The 17,261-nt window shown below is 49.6% G+C and overlaps 1 protein-coding gene across 1 annotated transcript in view; it reads right to left on the reverse strand.

Moving 5' to 3' along the window:
• RPH3AL (rabphilin 3A like (without C2 domains)) overlaps positions 1–16,870 on the reverse strand; it is a 147,315-nt gene extending 130,445 nt beyond the window's left edge. The window contains 1 exon segment of the mRNA XM_086686372.1: positions 16,788–16,870. The gene's annotated coding sequence lies outside the window, so the exon portion shown is untranslated.
• Between the last annotated feature and the right edge of the window lie 391 nt (positions 16,871–17,261).

The following is a 17,261-nucleotide window of genomic DNA, read 5'->3' on the forward strand; positions in this document are numbered from 1 at the left end:
GATAAAACCCAAATCTTCCTCACTAACCCAGCCCAGATCAGCAAGCACTCCCCATTCCCCCCCCCCCAGCCCCCAGGGACCACTAATTCCCTTCTTTCTCTGTGGCTCTGCATACTCTAAACATTTCATATAAATGGCACCACATAATAAGTGGCCTTTTCTATTCTTTCATTTTTCTGTGCTCTAATCTTTATGATTTCTTTCCTTCTGCTTGCTTTGGATTGAGTTTCCTCTTCTTTTTCTAGTTTCTTAAGGTAGAAGATTATTAATTTGAGGTCTTCTTTATTAATGCAGGCATTTGTAACTACTAATTTCCTCCTAAGCACTGCTTCAGCTGCATCCTGTTAAGTTTGGGTATGTTGCATTTTCCTTTTCATACATCTCGAAGTATTTTCAAAATTCTCCTGTGACTTCCTCTTTGACGCATCGGTTATTTAGGAGTGTTTGCTTTCCACATATTTGTGAATTTCCCCAATTCCCTTTTGTTACTGATTTCTAATTTCATTCCACTGCAGTCAGAGAACATACTTTGTAGGATTTCGATCCCTTGAAATTTAATGAGGCTTGTTTCATGACCCAGCATATGGTCTCTCCTGGAGCACACTTTACACGCACCTGAGAAGAATGTGTATTCTGCTGTTGACGGGTGCAGCGCCGTGTGGACGTCTGTGAGGTCTGCCTGGCTTCCAGTGTTGTTGAAGTCTCGTGTTTCCTTGCTGATTCTGCCTGCCCCGTCCATCTATCACTGAAGGTGGAACCTTAGAGTCTCCAGTGATTACTGTCGAATTGTCTAGCTCTCCTCTCATTTCGGTTAGTTTCTGCTTCATGGATTTGGGGGGTCTGTTGTTAGGTGCATACATGTTTATGATTATTATGTTTTCCTGATTGATCAACCCCTTATTCACTACAAAATGTCCTTGTTTGCCTCTAGTAACTTTTTTTTGTCTGAACTATTTTGCCTGCTGTCAGCAGAGCCACTTCAGCTCTTAGTTACTGCTTGCGTGGCATATCTTTTTCTACTCCTCTACTTTCCACTTATGTGTATCTTTGAATCTAAAGTGTGTCTCTTGTACACAGCATAGAGCTGGGTTTTTTTTTTCATTCTGGTAATCTCTTTTTATTGGAGTATTTTACTCCACCTGCATTTAACATATTTACTGATAAGATTTATGCCGTTTTGCTATTTGTTTTCCTTTTCTTTTTTTTTTAATGTTTATTTATTTTTGAGAGACACATAGAGACAGAGTACGAGCTGGGGAGGAGCAGAGAGAGAGGGAGATACAGAATCTGAAGCAGGCTCCAGGCTCCGAGCTGTCAGCACAGAGCCCGACATGGGGCTTGAACCCATGAGCCGAGAGATCATGACCTGAGCTGAAGTCAGACGCTTAACTGACTGAGCCACCCAGGTGCCCTACTATTTGTTTTCTATATGTCATAGTCTTTTTACTCCTACATTCTTGCATTAATGCCTTATAGGGACATTCCAGCGTGGCATTTTAATTCTCTTTTATTACATATTTTTTAGTTATTTTCTTAGCGATTGTCCTGGAGATTACAATTGACATTTTAACTTAAAATGGCCCAGTTCTAATTAATGCCAGATTAATTTCAACATACACAAAAACTTCATTATAATATAGCTGTTTCCTCTCTTTGGTGCTGTTATTGTCATACAAGTTACATCTTTGTATGTTATTACCCTGCCAACACTGTTTTGTAACCATTGCTTTATGCAGATGGAAGGAAGGAGTTACAAACAAAATCTATTTATAGCTTTAAAGGTGCTCCTGATCTCTTCCTGTGGACTTCAGTTCCTGTCTAGGGGCCTTTCATTTCGGCCTGAAGAACTCCCTCTAGCATTTCTTGTACGGCAGGGCTGATAGCAACAAATTCAGTTTCCGTTTATCTGGGATGTCTTAATTTCTCTTTCATTTCTGAAGGATAGATCTTTTTCTGGATATAGAATTCTTAGTTGATGGTCTTTTCTTTCCGCACTTTGACCGTCATCCCACTGCCTCCTGGTTTCCATGGCTTCTGATGAGAAGTCAGCAGTTAATCTTATTAAGGATCCTCTGGCTAATTAAGTTTTCCCCTTCATTTCTGAGCTCAACCATCTCTTCCTCTCTGGATGAGCTCAGGCCCTTTTATACCTACCCTCCTGTGCTCTTTACTTCTCCTTTGTAGTGATGATTACAGCTGTAATTAAATAATCCAGGACAGAAGTAGCTCTTTTGTGTCTGTTTCCACCACTAGAATATAATTCCACAAGACAAGAACCAGGCCTGCTTTGTTCACCACTCTATCCCCAGGGGCAGCACAGTGAGTGGCACACTATAGTCTTTCAAAAAAAAAAAAAATTTCCTGAGCAAATGAGTGAAATTCATCCCCAAGTAGGCTGAATTATTGGTGTCAATTCTTCACTCCCGGTAATAGGATGAGATAGCCACACTCCGCCATGGCCTGATGGTGGGCAGCGTACTTCCCCGCGCCTTGGCTGGGGATTGACCACGTGGCTTGGGATTGGCCAATGGGATGTCAGCGGATATGATGTGAGCAAAGGCCTGAAATGCGCTAGTGCAACTGAGCCTGCTCTCTTGCCTTCCTGCCTGTCACCGGGACACGAACGTGCCCTTGGTGGCCACTGGTCCAAGTGGGGTGAGAGACACACGGAACACGCCTAAACCCAACTCACAGCCTGAAGCCAGTAAGTCCCACTGAGAGCAGCTTAGGTCAGCCAAACCTCACCCAACCCGCAGATACGTGAGGAGGAATTAACACTTACTGCCATATGCTGGTGGGTTTTGGGGTGGTTTGTTATGCAGCAACATTGTGGCAATAGATGACTGAGACGTATGTCTTGGCAAGTCTGAAGAGCACAAGGAGGTCCTGGGGAAGCTCTTCCATCCGGTCCTTCATATGGCCCACCATCGGGTCTAAGCTGATTCTATGGCAGATCCACAGCCCTCCTCCAGACTTACAGAATGAACTGCCCAGAATTCTACCATCCCACAACTGGGATCATCACCTCTCGGAGCAGCCTCCCAGGGCAGCCCGGGGTGGCTGAGGCGCCTGGAGCAGTGCCGGGCACACAGCAATGCTTGATGAGAGTTAGTCTTTTCTTCCTCCACCCACTGTCCCACCAACCCCCAAGAGGCCTGACGGTGCCTCTCCACAGCCAGAAGAATCTGGTTTTTCTCTCTGCAGTGGGGCTACGGAGGGGGGTGCACCCTAACCTGTCCCAGGGACTGGCCCTTCTTGCTGCCTCAACCAATCCCCCCGACTCAGGTACAGAGGAGAGGGCGGGGCACAGGCAGGAGGAGCACACCTCCTTACACCGTGACTCTGATTCCACGTATGATCTCAAATTATATTTATGAACTCAAGATGCATAACTGCCTCTTTCAAGGAGGGCTTGAGGCAGCTTGAGGGCTAAATGCAATAACAAATAAACAAGTCAGGGATCAAAGAGAACAGAAGCCAGGCAGAGAGCAGAAAGAGGAGACAGATGCCACCTGAAATCTGATGATTAACCTGAGCCACACATCTGACTCAGCCTTGCAGCCGCAGAAACAGGGCGAGCATATGGGTCACGGATTCGAGATAAAATCAAAGCAGCAGCTCTCGTGTCTGAGCGTGAACCTCCCCCTGCAGGCAGCCCTGAGGGCAAGACACACCCGTGAGGCCAAATCGGGGAGGCGTCAATACTACCGATCGTGACAAGCACTGTCCACGTGCCAAGCACTGCCCTACGTGCTCACGCAACACTTCTCATTTAGTCCTCGTCGCAAGGCGGAGACTCTCGTTACTCCCATTTTACAGGTGAGGAAACTGAGGTCCACAGAGGCAAAGCAACGTTTCAAGGCGTTGAGACGTTCGAGGCGAGAGAGCATTGGAGGCAGGATGAAACCTGCAAGCCTCAACCCAGAGCCCAAGCCCTTCACCAGGAAGCGATCCCCTTCTGCTCTGCTCAGGTTGGCCCCACCCACATCCTCCAGACGCTGAGCAGTTCTGGCTCTGGGCCAGCTACAGCGCCCCTCTTCTCTACTGAGGCCTCATCCCCTACACTTCGCTGGCCCAGCCTGTGTGTCAGGACCCCATCAGCGCCTGGTGAGCCTCCTGCAGAGAACCTGCCTGGATTCCCACCTGCCGCCTTACCTTCTTATCCCCACGAAACCTGCATTCCCAGCACTCACGCCCCCTTGCCACCTAGCCCTCCTTCGAGTGCAGCTCCTTCCGGGCTGCCTCAATGTGCTGTCCATCCCACGCGCCTCCCCCCCTTCCAACCGTAATGCTCTGAATACACGTTCTCCATCTGTCAGCAGGGCTCACCATAGACAGTGAAGCACGGTGAACCTGCTCTAGGGCAATGGCCCCTGGAGTGCAAACCTGTAGCCCCTGACTGGCTGCTTGGCCCATGCTCTGGACAGGTCTGCACAAAGTGAGGTTCGGGCCCAGCTGAGGTCCAGCTGGTCCCTTGGCCTGTCCTGTCTGCTCTGACCTCAGAGGGGGACCTGGATGCAAAGTGTCAATTCAGCGAAGGCAATTTAGATTCCACACAGGGCCTTCTTACTCCCAAGTTCCCTCCTTTGCCAAGTTATCCCCCGTCGCCCTGTCGAGGGTGACCCCGTTCATCGTACGACCCAAACCTGAAGATGGGCTTGTGGAAAGTCTGAGGCCATCCCGGCCCGTGACGCGCTTGTGTGCCATGAGAGGAGGCTGCTTATCGGAGGTGCTCCTCTTCCACCTGTTTGAAAATCATCGCAGTAAACTGAGCACACGAACACAAGACACTTCACGTCCATTTGTTAGAAACTGCTGTCATCAACCACGTACACCGAAGGCCTGCTCTGTGTGATGCCCTCGTAGGACGCTCGGCTTGCAAAAAGGTCTTTGGCAAACCCACCATGCCCACAACCACCTGCAGCTCTGGCCGAGCAAGATACTCAAAGTGGGGCGCCTGGGTGGCTCAGCCGGTTGAGCATCCGACTTCGACTCAGTTGACGATCTTGCAGTTTGTAGGTTCGAGCCCTGCATCGGGCTCTGTGCTAACAGCTCAGAGCCTGGAGCCTGCTTCGGATTCTGTGTCTCCCCCCTCTCTCTGCCCCTCCCCCACTCACACTCTGTCTTTCTTCCTCTCTCTCTCTCTCAAAAATAAACATTAAAAAAAAAAAAGATACTCAAAGCAATTTAGTCACCTGTTCAGCAGTACCCTCAAGACAGGGAAAGAACCATGTCCTGTTTCTGCTGAGCTCAAGTCACAGGTATAAGGGCCTAACAAGCCTGGAGAGTGTGAGAAACTTCTTCGTGTGTAGGCCAGGGTCATCAGACCCCAAAGTGATGGCTTCTGCAAACAAGGAAAACCACCATCAGGGTTAGAACCGATGGAAAGAGATCGCGACGGGAACCGGCTGTCCAGCAGGGCCGTGGGATGGAAACTGGGAAGATGCGGGCCACTGGGGTGGCTGCTCCCAGACACAGCAGGCTGGGCTGGTTTTCATCATCTGGGGTTAGACAGAATTTCACATTCATCTCTGACCTTTTCTTCGCGAACTTCACCCATGGCACTTTCCCCTTGATCAAATACTCTCCCAGACCCTGACATTAATGAGGACAAGCACTGTGACAACCCAGATGCCAGTGGAAATTGGGTCATTTCCTGTCACTAATCTGTGGGATTCGATGACATTAAAAAAGAAACCAGAAGTGAATTCATTTCCTTTCTTACTTTTAAATGAGGCCCCACTTAGAGTAGAACGATTTGGATGTAGAGCCTTCTCAAGCAAACGGTCCCTGAGGGGTGGTGTGGAAGAACTCGGGGTCTGGCCCTCGTGTTGTGGTCACCGCCCTGAATGGCCTCACCTTGCCTCAGCGCTCTACATGGAGGAGCAAGAGAAATGAACCTGGTTTCCGAAAACGAAATCCAGAAAATCATACACACTCCTACATTTCACCTGCTAAATTAAGCGTTCTCCATTAACGTTCCACTGGGGATGGAGAGAAAATTGTTGCAAAATTGCAAACTAAATTTAAAGTTAGAGGGGGAAAAAAAAAACCCAACAATTCACTAAACTCAAACGTTTGAAGCAGCTTTGTAACCAACGTTTAAATTAGAGATAAAGTGACTACCTGTTGGAGAGCTCACCTTGTCAGCCCAGGAATCCAAGGGTTCAAAAGGGGTCGTGTAAAAACTCAGGGATTGGTTAAAGGCAGATTCTACTGCTAAGATGATGCTAGCAATATGAGGGACACAATCCACTAAAAGGTGGGGGCTAGTGGTCTGGCATGCTGTACCCACCGGAAGTCTGTGGTTGTGAGCAACAGAAGCCAGGTCTGGCTGACGTGAAAGCACAAAGGAATCCATGGGCGGGATGGACACCTGATAGCTCAGAATCCATGGCAAAGCTGAAGCTGAAGTGGAAGGAAACAGGAACACTAGTAGCCACGGGAGTCCCGGCCTCAGAGTCTCTTCAGCTCCCCTGCAGAATCCTTTCCCTCCTTGCTTCATTCGGCACAAGTGCCAGGTCCCAGAATGGACAGCCCAGCTGACTGGCCCAGCGTGGGCCAAGATCCCACCCCTTGACCTGGATGATGGCTAGGTGGCTGCGTACACTTTGCAAAAATTATTCAAGCAGTACACTTAGGATGTGTGTGCTTTTCTGAATGGACCTGATTCTTAAAAAAAAAAAAAAAAAAAAAGGCCTAACCTATGACCCAGCAATTCCACTCTTAACAGAAGTAAGACATGTGAGAGAAAATATATATAAGGGCACCTGGGTGGCTCAGTCGGTTAAGCGTCCAACTCTTGATTTCGGGTCAGGTCATGATTTCATGGTTCGTGAGATCGAGCCCCACATCGGGCTCTGCGCTAACAGGGTGAAGTCTGCTTGGGATTCTCTGTCTCCCTCTCTCTCTGCCCCTCTCCCACTTACACGCTGTCTCTCAAAAATAAACATTGAAAAAAATGTTTAATAAATAAAAATTAAAAATAAATAAACTTTAATTGCTTCTCGGCCTTTTGGCTAAGATCAAGTGTAAAAATAAATAAACTTTAAATAAATCAGTAAGTAAAAATAAAATTTGGAATCCAGTGTGATTCAATTGATAAAACTTCGAACACATACAAAAGGCAAACAATGGATTGTTTAAGGACATAAACCCATACGGGAAAGCTATAAAGGACAGAAGGTTAATAACTGTAACAAAATCCAGGTTAGTGCATCCCCAGGCGGTAGGGAAAGAGGGAGATCCATTTAAGGAGAGGCATAAAAGCAATTTCTAAAGGTGTTCTATTTCTTAAGCTGGCTAGGCATAGGTCTGCTTTATTATTCTTATTTAAACTGTAAAAAAAATGTTTTATGTGCTCTTTTATATGTCCATCTCACAATAATTCAAAAAAATTTTTCTCATGTTTACTTTTTGAGAGAAAGTGAGACAGAGCGCAAGCGGGAGAGGGGCAGAGAGAGAGGGAGACCCAGAATCCAAAGCAGGCTCCTGGCTGTGAGCTGTCCGCACAGAGCCCCACAATGGGGCTTGAACTCAAGAACCGCGAGATCGTGACCAGAGCCGAAGTCGGATGCTTAACCGACTGAACCACCCACATGCCCCTCACAATAATTTTTTAAATAACTTCTTATATTCCAACATATCCAGTTGAAAATAAAATGTTTATTAAAAAAAAAAAAGATCCTATTCCCGAGCAACAAAAAACATAAACCACCTAGGAACAAACTAAAGAAGAAATGTTTACAGTCTTCATAAAGAAATCTATGAAACTTTACTGCACGCTACAAAAGAAGAGATGACTGGAAAGAAAGCATAAATAAATACAGGACAGACCATATTTCTAGATAGGAAAACTCGATGCAGTTATTATTTTATACATTTAATATAATTCCAAATTATATTTGATATTTGTAGAAAAACAATGAAATGATTATAAATTTCATATAGAATGAATAAACAGGCAAGCATAGCCAAGCAAATTTCAACAAAGAATCTGCACTACCGGATGTTAAAATTTATTTTTTAAAATGTAATTGGTGGCACCTCGGTGGCTCAATCCATTAAGTGTCTCCAGCTCGGGTCATGATCTCATGGTATGTGAGTTTGAGCCCCAAGTCTGGCTCTGTGCTGACAGCTCAGAGCCTGGAACCTCCTTCGGATTCTATGCCTCCCTCTCTCTGCCCCTCCCCTGCTTGCACTCTCTCTCTCTCTCAAAAATAAATAAACATTAAAACATTTTTTTAAATAAATAAAAATAAAAAATGTAATCGTAGAGGAAAAAGAGACAGGTCATGGAAGAAACAGAAAGCCTGGAAGCTTATACATTTGTGCACTATAATAAAGCCCCCATCTGGAAGGAGGGGGAAGGATACCTAGGGTCCAAAACCAAAATCTATAACCTAGTCACGCCTAGCTCCTAGTAACACCTTTCTGGAACCGGGAAGCTAAGGGATAAGAGAGGGAGAATCTCACTGTTTGTCTTTTGTATCTTTTGAATGTTGTAGTTTTTTTTTTTAAGTTTTAATTTTCATTCCGGTTAGTTAACACATAGTGTAATATTAGTTTCAGGTGTACAATCGTATCTGTTGAATTTTGAACAACAGGATTGTAACATATACTCAAAAAATCCACTTAAACTTAAAATATAGCTGGTGGGAAAAGAAATTAAATGGAAAGAACTGGTGACAGTTTGTAAAGCGATAAAATCAGGGTCTTATCTTACATGATAAACCAAAATAAGTTTCGATCGGATTAGAGCTGAACGCAAAAGGGAGCGGTGAATGGAAAAGCCGACACCAAATAAAGAACCAGAAGAAAATACAGGTGGATATTTATCTGACCTTGGGGTGGGGAAGTCCTTGCGAACCCTCAAGCAGAGGAAGAAATCATAAATGAAAGGACTTAGCCACAGTTATCAGTCAGCTAGGCTGCCTTAGAGACTGGGCAACCTAAACAACAGATGTTGATTCTTTGCAGTTCTGAAGGCTGAAGTTTCAAGATCAAGGTGCTGCCTAACTTGGTTCCTGGTATGGGCTCTCTTCCAGGCTGGCAGACAGGGGCCTGACTGCTGTGTGCTCACTTGGCCTTTCCTCTGTGCAAGGAGAGCAGAGAGAGAGAGAGAGACAGAAAGACAGAGTGGGAGGGAGGGAGAGGGAGAGGGGGGAAGCTGGTCTCTCTTCTTATAAGGACACTAATCCCATCATGAGGGCCCCACCCTCATGGCCTCATCTAATCGGAACTACCTGCTGAGCACACCATCTTCAAATACCATCCCACTGGAGGTTAGAGCATCAACATATGAACTTTTTAAATTTTATTTTATTTTTAGTAACTCTGTACCTAACATGGGGCGCAAACTCACAACCCTGAGATTAAGAATTGCATGCTCTTCTGACTGGGCCAGCCAGGTGTCCCTCAACACATGAATTTGGGGAGAACAGAAACATTCAGCCCACAATACCACACAGAAACTTCTCTATGTTTAATAATAATGATAAGAAGGAGGAAGAGGAGGAGGAGGAGGACACTGAACAAAGAAAAATGTGTTACATATATGTCAGTCACTATTGTTATGGATGAATAAACAAAATGCAGGTTGTAAAATCACTAACATAGAATGATCTCAATTTTTAAACATTAAACAACAGTTATCTCTGGGGGTTCGGAGTCACTGGCTTTTATTTTCTTGTGTTTTTGTGTGTTTTCTAAATTTCCACGATCAACATGAATTATTTTTGTGATTCAAAAGACCATTATGTTGAAGAAGTGTTACGTCGTGGTCAAGCAGCATCAGGGGCAGAGGGCCGTGTTCTGCAAAACTTGAGGAGGTTGGCTGATGAACCAGGTGCCCAGCACACTTTAGGATCTGGAATGCATGACCCTAATTAGCCCATAGTCTACAAAGGACGCCTTTAGGCAGAGAGTATTTGTGCCCAGAGGAGTCAGGCATGAGAGGGATCTTGCATCAGTGAAAATCCTGTGCCTTGTAGAAAGGAAGACTTGTTTGAAATGGCTCCAAAAGGACAGACTCAGAGGCAGAACAATAAAGAGGCAGATCTCAGCTCAAAAAAGGGAAGAATTTCTACATACACAAGCTGCCCTTAAATGCAAAACACTATGTGGAGAACATGTCTCAGTCCAACTGAGCTCAGAGACGCACCGAGGAAAGTTTTCTTGTATCAAACGGCCACCCCTCCTGGCTACGCACATCTGGTACCATGGGATTCCGTTTATATAAAGGTGTTGGAAGTCGGTGTAAGGGGTTCCTGGGCACGAGGAAGGTTTCTGGGAGGCTGGTAATGTTTGTTTTCTTTAGCTGGGTGTTGGTCACATAGGTGTGTCCGCATTGTCAAAATTCATCAATTTTTTAATTTTTTTTTTTTAATTTTTTCTTAACATTTATTTATTTTTGAGACAGAGAGAGACAGAGCATGAACAGGGGAGGGGCAGAGAGAGAGGGAGACAAAGAATTGGAAGCAGGCTCCAGGCTCTGAGCTGTTAGCACAGAGCCTGACGCGGGGCTCGAACTCACGGACTGCGAGATAACCTGAGCCGAAGTCGGACGCTTAACCAACTGAGCCACCCAGGCGCCCCTCAAAATTCATCAATTTTAATATGTGTACTTCTGTGTGTGCGGATAAGATTTAGCAAAACCAGAAGAAAGGCAGCAGTGACCCTAACCCCAGGACATGAATACAGACACACCATACTTTTGACTTCACTGTACCTGGAACCTTGGATTTCTAGTGACAACTGGGAGGTGCCATGAGAGTGGGTGCCCAGGGTCTGGTGGGAGGGAGGGGGTGGGAAGCTCTGGGGATGTGCAAGCAGGGCCATCAGCTCTGGTTTCTTCCTGTCCCCCGCCACTCTGATGGGTTTGGAGAGAGCTTGCTAAGCTAGGATGTGGCTTGTTGGGATCTGTCAAGTCAGTGAAGTGGCCCTTTTCTCACTGCCGTGATGCCTGGGGGCCAGCGAGGCGATGCGTATCACCTTCTGTTGGTTGTGGGGTGTCAAGTTGGCCCGGAGAAATGGCAGAAGACAGCTGGTGTTATAGCCCTCGGCATAGACATCCTCAACCCTCTGACAGCAATGAGCTGCCTGTAAAACATTGGCATTTCAAGGACCACGCCAGCCTGTAAAGTAAGTGGCATTCGCTGGGAGAGCGTCTCCTTTCGTATGGCAGTTATATGCTGCTAAAAATACCAGAGCACCTTATGCAAGACCGCCGTTACGGAGAGAGCACCTTATGTAAAAGCACCTAGTATAGCATGAGCAGTTAATCGGTTGGGTGTTGCAGTAATGGCTGTTGGCATCATTACAAAGTTATGGTGTGTTTACTCGTGAGGAGAGTGAATGATCATCAATATCCAGCCTTGGGGGGTGCCCAGGTGCCTCACTGGTGAAGCTTTCGACTCTTGATTCTGGCTCAGGTCATGATCTCACAGCCCATGAGATCGAGGCCCGCATCGGGCTCTGTGCTGACAGCACGGAGCCCGCTTGGGATTCTCTCTCCCTCTCTCTCTGCCCCTCCCTCCCTCTCTCTCTTTCACAAAATAAATAAACTTAAAAATATATATATATCCAGCCCTGCCTGACTCACATAGCTGTGCTCATGACTACTTTATGTGTTAGTGCTTTTTCATCTTTGGATCTGATTGTCGAAGCAGCTGAGTTGATGCCGGAGTTTATAAAGTTCCCTCTTGTTTGGTCCCCACCCCCTTCTCATTCACTGATTATACATCCTACGACTCCCAGAAATGTGGCATCTTGGATTTAGAAGGACCTCCTTCCCAGCCAAGAGTCCCCTCACAGAGTAGCCAGGAGGGGAGGGCCATCTGGCCTGTGCTTAGAGTGACCAGTGACGGGCCATCGCATTGTTGGGTGATGATCAGGAAGGAAGCGCAATGGAACAAAACCAAGGCACAGAATATGCCAGCGAGACCAAAATGCCTGCCTGAAACTGACAAGAGGAAATTTCACAGGGATCAGATTGATGAAGCCATGGGATCTGAGGCTGGGAAAGGAATGTCACAGTGGACATCAATTCGTTGAAATGACAAATGCACCTGCCCTATGGCACAGGGATTCTATTGCTCAGGATCTGCCCTAAAGAACCCCCGGCATGTGTGCACAGGTGGAAAGTTCTGGGACAGTCTCTGTGGCAGTTTGCAACTGTGAAAAACTGTGCAGTCTGAACATTCGCTGCTTGTGGAAAAGCTAAGTAAACTCAATTACTTGGCTTATGTGACTCAGCCATGTTGCTTCATGTGGCTGCACATTGTTCATCCTCGCTTAGAATGTTCCGCTGTGTGTACTCCCCCCAATTTATTTGTCCATCCTACTGCCAGTTGGGAATTGGGTGCTCTCCAGTTCTTTGGCTATTACAAATAGTGCTGCTATAAACATTCTAGTACATGCTTTTTCACCACCGTCTTTTGCCCGTAAGACATAAAAAGTTGTAAACTAAAAAAAAAAAAAAAAAGTTTGAAAACTGCTGCTTTAGGCCTCCAATCTTGAGAAAGACAACCTGCCCCACCTCTCCAATTCACCCTTTCGTTCTTTCAACATAGTCCTTCCAGCTTCTGCGTGGCACCAAATAAGGGTACTGGCCATAGGAGTCACACTTCCTAGGACTATTGCTGTGTGTCCTTGGGCAAGCACTTAAGTTCTCTATACATCAATTTCCTTACATATAAAATGGGGATAATAATAGTTGTTTTTTTGTTTTTTTTTTTTTTTTAAGCAGGCTTCACATCCGGCGCAGAGCCCAACACAGGGCTTGAACTCACGACCCTGGGATCAAGACCTGAGTTGAGATCAGGACACTTAACTGATTGAGCCATCCAGGCGCCCCAGCAATAGCACTTTTAACTTCGCTTGGTTGAGGATTAAATAAGGGAACGGTGTCCGCGCACAGTAAATGCTCCATCAACGTCAGTAGCTATGATAACTGCCAAAGGCACCCTTTCTTCGCACCCCTGAGGCACCCCGCTTTGGGCGGCCCCTGCCGGGAGAGCTGAGCAAGACTCCAACACAGGACACAGCAGCTGAAGACAAACCATGTCACCACCTCCAAGTGGAGCAGACCTGCACCCAAAAGCCCTCCCTACCACACCACACCGCTCTCTCCCTCTGCCTCCCCGGTCCCCGAGGATGTGCCGCGGCCACAGCCACTGTTCAATGGATGCCACTCAAAGTATGACCTAAACCAGGGGCACTGTTCTCGAGTTATTATTAACGGTATGTGCCGGCAGGCCAGTGACAAGCTGCCAGAGCATCAACATGGCCCAGAAATCGCTGCCTGAAAAAACAAAATGTTTTAACGTCCACGCAAAAGGATTGTGAAACGTAGGAGTGTGTGTTTTTAGGAGAAGAAGACGGAAAAAGCCCCTGGAAGCTTACAGTGCAGAGACCTAGGAGCAAGAGACTCAGGGCCTCACACTAGTGGTTACCATGGCAACTGTATTTCACAGCAGGAACTCATTTTCATGTGACAGTGACCTGCAGAGGGAAGGAAGGACTCGGAAACTTAGTTGAAGGCCTTACTGTTTGGGAGGGTGGGGTTGGTTTTGTTTACAAAAAAAAAAAAAAAAGCACGTAAAATTGCCTTCAGGGACCGAAAAGACCCAAACTATCCACGGGCGCTGCAGGGTTCTCTGTAGCACAACTTTTACTTAAGACACATGTGCGCGCACACACACGGAGACAAACACATAGGCTGTTTCTAAGGCCTCGGGGCAGATGTCACAGCCTCCCTGAGTCACTTATCCCACCATTAACCATCTGTTCTGTTACTAAGTCCTTTCCTGGAGTCCCCAAGCAACCAGTTGACCAGGCCACCAACACATCCCACACACCTGGGCCAGGTGCCAAGAGGACACAGAACACGCCCTGGACTGAAGCATACATACGCTTCCCCAAACTGCAAATCCTAGCATTGAAAAAGTCTTGGGAGTCAGACACCCGAGTCCCAACCTCCACCCTTGCCCACCTACAAGCTGTGTGATTTAGGTAGGTCCCTGAAGCTCTCTGGGTTTGAGCCCTCAGGGGCAGAACGAGACAATAATCGCAGTGCCCACCCCTCTGGGCACGGAGAGGATAACACACACAAGGGAACTGCCTGGAAAGATCAGCACACCGCCCCATTCCCAATCACCACTCAATAAACAGCTGCTATGATCACGAGCCGGAAAAGCATCTCTCACGCCCATGATACAACTGGAGGCTAATGGCAGAGAACAAAGTATTAAGTTGGGTGGCACAAACTGTAATGAATCCATCAATAACCCAGCAGGAGTGTGGATGGATGGGAATCCGGAACACTGGAACAGTCTAGGATGGAGGTGGACTTTCAGCCAGACCCTGAAGGACGACAGGGAGGTATTCACAGACGTCTGGGGGTGGGAATTCCTTTACTGAGTGTTTACGGGGTGCCAGGTCCTGGGGATCTTCAGGGACACGAAGGGTTGGAGACCAGCAGGCAGACAGCTGCATGAGGGCATGGTAGACAGGGAAGGCCAAGAAAGGGGCTCCCAGTGCAGCCAGCTTTCCCCAAAGCTTTCCCAGGGGAACAGTGACCGAGCGGGAATCCCAAAGGGCAAAAGGGCTGACCACAGAGGTAGGGAAGAAGTTGCACGACTGGAAACTGGTTTGGGAGAGCGAGGACACACGACCGAGGGGCCTTCAAATCTGGGAAGAAGAGCTAGGCTTTGTGCAGGAGGGAACCCAGAGCCTCTGAAGATTTCTCAGCGGAGGAAGGTCAGACAGAGACAGAGTAGTCAGGGACCGTCAGTCTACAGGTGACTTGGCAGATGGACTGCAGAGGCTCAGACACACTTCGGGAGGGAACCCCACTGCTGGGGAGCAAATGAGAGCAGCTGCCTGGGAGGAGGCCAGACTCCAAGGTGCCGAGTTTGGGGTGTCCCCGGGGCATCCAAGGAGCCAGGACTGGAGCCAGAACCCAGAGAGGGCAGCTCCCCTGAGGGCTCCCGGAGACAGCTCCTGCAGAGGCTAAGCACAGCACCTCAAAACACACCCCGCTAAAGAGGGAAGAGGGGTCCAAAGAGAAAGAACAATGGAGAAGGACAAAACCAGGAGAGTGGGGTACCCCAGAAATCACACCAAAGAAGCTGCAGAGAAGACACAAGCACACGGGGGTCTGCTCCCCAGGCAGAAGGACGAGGCCAGCAAATGAGCAATGTTTGGAAACAAGATGACTTTCAGGAAAGCAGTTTCAGCAAAGTGGTGGGGCCAGGCTGCGCCAGGCTGCAGAGGATTAAGAGGGGAGGCGTGCAGCTGAGAGGCAGGCGGCAGGTGCAGAGCACTTGTCTGGAAAATGTGACAGCGAGAGAAAAGAGGAAATGAAGCTTAGGGCTCCGATACGTGTTTTTCCCCCCAAGAGATGGGAAGCCAAGTGGATGTCACAGGCAGGAGGATGAGGGGCGTGGAGACCCCGTAGGGGCACATTCTCTCAAGGAGGTGGGGAGGGACTGCAGCCCTAGCTCTGCAGGGTGCCACAGGGCCACCCCGCCTCCTCCAACCCCCAGCTGCTAGGAAGATCAAAGGTTCTCATGGAGCAGCACAGATGGAACTTGATCTGTCACCACAATCTCCCTGGCCCTGATCTCACTGAGGATGGATTTCCATTTTCTGCATCACACCTGTCCTTAGAACAACCTGGGGAGTTGGGGGGGGGGGGGGGGGGACACAGACCACCTAGACGGGAAAATCAGGTCCTCAGCCTTCCAGCCAGGCAAGGGACAAACGTCCCAGATCTCCCAACAGAGCCCTTGCTAGAGCCCAAGAAAGGAAGAAAGGGGGCTTCCGCCGCAATAGTGCTGTGTCATAGGCACCACTATGAGCCCAGAGCCTTCATCCCGAAAGCAGCGAGGCACCCTGGTTTCAACACTTCCTCCAAGTCTTCTACCTGGGAAAAACAGGTGGCTGGAGTGGGTTTCCGGAGAGTTAGAAAGCAAACCCAGGGCAAGATTCTCAGGCCGAAAGAGGTGGGCAGAGTCACAGAAGAATCCCGTCTGGCCAGTGAGAAACACCTCCATCCCGCACTCACACGCTCCTGGGCACCAACGTGTCATGGGAATCCCACTCCCGACCACCTAACTACGGGCGAGGCCCAAACTTCCAGGGCCGGGGCCCACGGCGGAGCCCCAAGCCTATCACCCGGAGAGCGGGATCCTCAACAAGGGCAAGGTCGAGCGCAGAGGGGCAGTGGCGCGGCGACACCGAGGCCCCTCCCGCCGCACGTGCGCGCCCCGGCGGGGCAACCGGCGGCGCAACCCGCGGCGGGTGCTCGGTAAACACGGCACTTGTTGACTCGCTCGCGGGGAACGCTCACCCCAGCGCCGCCTGGCGTCGGCGGCCGCACTCGCCCGCCCTCCCCCTCCCCGCCGCGGCCGCCCCCGCTTCGCCCCCGCCGCCCCCCCAGCTCGGGGCGCACGACCCGCTCCGCGAAGGGCCCCGGGCCGGCAGCGGGCCAGACGCCGAGCGCACGCCGTCCCGGGGCCCGGGCCCGGGCGCTGCCCGCGGCCGCTCGGGTCCAGCCCGGGCTCCGGGAGAGACCGGCGGCGAGCGCGGCGGGGAGGGGAGCGCGGCGCCAGGGCCTGCCAGCGCCCCGCCGGCCCCCGGGGCTCTCGCCCCCGCCCCGAGAGCCAAGAGCTCCCAGGCCCCGCCCGCCGCTCCGCGGCCGCCCCGCCGGGAGCCAGACGCACCCCCCGGCCCTCCGAGACTGGGCCCCGGACGGAAGGCGGCCCCACTTTGGCCACACTCACCTGAGGGGTGGGGGGCGGGGGTCCGCCCTGCCGCCGGGCGCGCTCCCTGGCTGCCCTCTGCCGGCGGCCGCAGGTACCCAGGCGCCCGCCCCGCCCCGCCCCGCCCCTCTCCGCCCCGAGACCTGTTGCGGCGCGCGCGGGAGAACCGCGCCTGAGGTCACCTGGCGGGCGAGGGTCCCGCTACACCGCGACGTTCGCCGCGGACGGGTCTCCAGGGCCCCTTCTTGTTGTTGGTTTGCAAGCATCACTCTTTTCCACAAGCAGCTTCAAGTCCCCAAAGCCAAAAACGAGCCGTTCTAACAACCCCAGGATGCCAAGGGAGGGCGGGTGGGAGGCCTGAACCGGTACCCGTCACCCGCCGGAGCTCCACGTCAGTTCGTTGAGTGGACGAATCCTCCATTGATGGAGGGGCAAACGGAGGCAACTTGCTCCAGTCCTTGAGGGAAACAGCGACGAAAAGCTAAAGCTTTCATC

The sequence above is a fragment of the Puma concolor genome, chromosome E1, assembly GCF_028749965.1.
Source record: "Puma concolor isolate L17-30 chromosome E1, mPumCon1.1.hap2, whole genome shotgun sequence".
Lineage (NCBI taxonomy): Eukaryota > Metazoa > Chordata > Mammalia > Carnivora > Felidae > Puma > Puma concolor.